The sequence below is a fragment of the Palaemon carinicauda genome, chromosome 1 (genome assembly GCF_036898095.1).
Source record: "Palaemon carinicauda isolate YSFRI2023 chromosome 1, ASM3689809v2, whole genome shotgun sequence".
Classification (NCBI taxonomy): Eukaryota; Metazoa; Arthropoda; class Malacostraca; order Decapoda; family Palaemonidae; genus Palaemon; species Palaemon carinicauda.
Genome location: NC_090725.1, coordinates 55,665,054 through 55,668,672, shown reverse-complemented (window position 1 = coordinate 55,668,672; position 3,619 = coordinate 55,665,054).

The following is a 3,619-nucleotide window of genomic DNA, read 5'->3' as shown; positions in this document are numbered from 1 at the left end:
GGCATTTTGATGAGAACAGGTTTTTGTGAATGCTCGTAAACCTGAGGCTTAACCTCTTGTGAAGTCTCCTCTTCCGAGCGACCAAGTGATGGTGCATGCTGAATGTTCGTGAAATGGCGAGCAAGTGCAACATGAAGGGGAGGATCAACCAAGTGTGAGAACTCCTCTTTAGAAATGTGATAAGCACACTCATCCAACAACTCTTATTGCTTTAAAGTTTTGTCTCTTCCTCGGAATTGAAATGGAGTGAAGGAGGATGAAGGTAGAAGAGAAAGAGGACATTTTAAAAATGGCTGCAGAGTAACAATATAGAGAAGTATGAAAGATAGACAAAAATATGGAAGTAAAATTGAAGGTGGCTGAGGCAAAGAGGAAGGGTTACTGGAGGTGGGGTCAGGGATTGGTTAGTTCATATGAAGAGATTAAAAAGTTTTGGAAAGAAGTGAAGAGTGAGACAGTGAAAGATGAAAATGGAAGGTTATAGAAAGAAGAGGTGAGAAAAAGACGGGCTGAATATTTTTAAAGGTTGCTGTATGTTGAGGATGATAGGATGGCAGATATAATTGCTGCTGCAAATGTTAAGGTGCCAGAGATGAGAATGAGAAATTACTACGAGGAAGTGAAAAGAGCACTAGATGAGACAGGAGCAAGGAAAGAAACTGGTATGGATGGCGTGAGAGCTGAGATGATAAAGGACGAAGGTCTGACTGCTGAAATGGTTGGCGAGATTGTTTAATATTTTGTTCCAAATGGAGCCAGTGGATTGGGTTTATGCATATACTGTATTATTCTGCTACACATAGGTGAAAGAGATGTTCATGACAGGAAAATACCACCAACGAAAATTTCATCAAAGTAAACAAAAATTTTAAACAAAAATCTAGAGATTAATGCATTACCAAAATAAGAGTTCTTAACAACCAAAACAACAAAAAATTTTAATTACCAGAGTGGAATAATCTTTGGGTGAAACTTTCAGGGTGAAATTTTTGTGGGTGCAATTTTCAGGATGAAATTTTAGTGGGTGAAATTTTCGTCTGTGGAATTTTCATGGGTTGAATATTTCTTATAACCTTGATTGAATATGTTCGAGATGGAGTGTCTGAGCGAATATGGTGGCTGTATGTCGGTTGAATAGGGTTAGGAACAAAGTAGTGAAGGTAATAATGGGTGTGAGGAATGAATTAGTATCTAGCATTTGTGAATGTGTTGGAGGTTTAGCCATGTATAGAAGATGGAAAATGGTTGTCTGCTGAAGGTGGTGATGAATGCAAGAGTTGATGGGAGAAGTGCAAAGGGAAGGTCAAGGTTTGAGTGGATGGATGGAGGGAAGAAAGTCCTAGGTGACAGCAGGATGATGATGATATTTATTTATTTATTTTTTATTATTTGTAGTTATTACTTACTAAGCTACAGCCCTAGTTGGAAAAGCAGGATGCTATAAGCCTAGGGGCCCCAACAGGGAAAATAGCCCAGTGAGGAAAGGAAACAAGAAAAAATTAAATATTTTAAAAACACTAACATCTAGATAAATATTTCCTATATAAACTATAAAAACTAACAAAACAAGAGGAAGAGAAACCAAATAGAATAGTGTGCTCAAGTGTACTCTCAAGCAAGAGAACTCCAACCCAAGACAGTGGAAGACCATGGTACAGAGGCTATGGCACTATCCAAGACTAGAGAACAATGGTTTGATTTTGGAGTGTCCTTCTAGAAGAGCTGCTTACCATAGCTTAAGAGTCTCTTCTACCCTTACTAAGAGGAAAGTAGCCACTGAACAATTAGAGTACAGTAATTAACCAATTGGGTGAAGAAGAACTGTTTGATAATCAATGTTGTTAGGTGTATGAGGAGAGAGGAGAATCTGTAAAGAATATGCCAGACCATTCATTGTATGTGTAGGCAAAGTGAAAATGAACCGTAACCAGAAAGGAGGATCTAAAAGGACACTATAACACACTGGCAGTAGATGTGATAAGGGCAAAAGCGTATGTTAAGAATAGAAAAAAATGGCGAGCAATTGTGATGCAGTTACAATAAGCCCTCTAAGCCTCATTTGTGGTAGAAGACACGGGAAGGGTGGGCTGTAGTACCCTAGCAGTACCAAACCAAACTCGGCTGAATCCCTAATCAGGCAAAGAGGAAGGAGGAACAGAGAAAAAATTCCCCCTTCGCCTCTTTTGAGGTCGGTTACCTCCCCCCCACAAATTGGGGGAAGTATCATATTAGTTAGATAGATGGATGTAAATAATGTAAGGTTGGTATTTTGTGTAGGAACAAACACTTTTTATAATTTTTTTTTTTTTTTTTTTTTTTTTTTGGACATGGTCAAGCTCAACCCAATTCATTTAAAAGGTGGTGAAATAATTATACCTATACAGTAAATCTCATTCATTATAATTAAGCAAATCCTTGGTTCACATAGTATGTTTTCTTCCCATGTAAGCTGAAGTAAGTCTGTACAGTACAATTGGTGTTTCATGATTTAGCCTTCCTCAGCAATTGTTTCTTTGCATACCCTCTTCTCTTTTGATGATGGGTTGTAACCTTCTCTTTTGATGACCGTTATAAGTGTACCACTACTTGTATCCATGTTTGGAGACAGCAGAGGGGGGGAGATGTGCATGCTACTGTAGTCCTTAAGAGAATCTTATTAAAACTCCAAGTCTATGTAAAAGAGTGGAATTTCTATCCTACTGTAGTCACTGAGAAACTTATTCAATTCCAAGTCTGTCTTTTAAATGGAATGAATAATTATTCATGTAAATGTATTCCACTGTTGTGCAAATCATTGATTAGTTGCTTCTGTGCTTTAGCCTTGGATGGAGAATGTTCTGTAGAAGGTAATGTTGTCAATAGGCTATAGAGGGAGAGTTGGAGGGGGTAAGAGGATGACAAGATAATTTTGATTTATGATATTTGGGAGGTGCTGGGACTGGAGAGGCCACTCAACATTGTTGCAACAGGTGAAAACACCACTATGAAGATTTAAAGTTAATAGGTTAGAAATATCGATGAAAGAAAAGGTGTAACAGCAAATAGAATAGTGTGTTCAGCTAGATTGATACAACAATCTTTAAGATATATGCCAACAGCACTATCACCCTACAGAGCCAAGAATATCATAGTGATGGTGATTTTGCCGCCCCACCAAAATTCTAGCTAGAGTCAGAGTTAATGGTATTGGAGTCTTTTGAGACCTCTTGCAGTGATTAAACAACACTATTCAAGCTGACATTTTATGCCTAACGTCTGTCTTAGTTTTCAGATACAGGTAAAAACCATTAACATGAACAACTTAAATAGAAATTATGACCGAAGTTACAGGAATGACAAGTTTCCACCATAATAACTGAGTAACTTAAGCAGTATTATATCACTTATATGAAAATAATTAAAAGAACTCATTGAATAGGTAAGGCATTACTTTTTAATTTGTATAGCAATTATTTGAGTAACTTATAGGATTTGCAATCAATGCTATGTATTCACATAAGCTAAATTATCTAACAACTTCAGGTTGTTTTGATATATTGCACATTAATACATAAAATATAATTAAAGATGTTCGCATTTCTTAACGCCTTAAAATAAGGAATACTGAAAACCATATAAG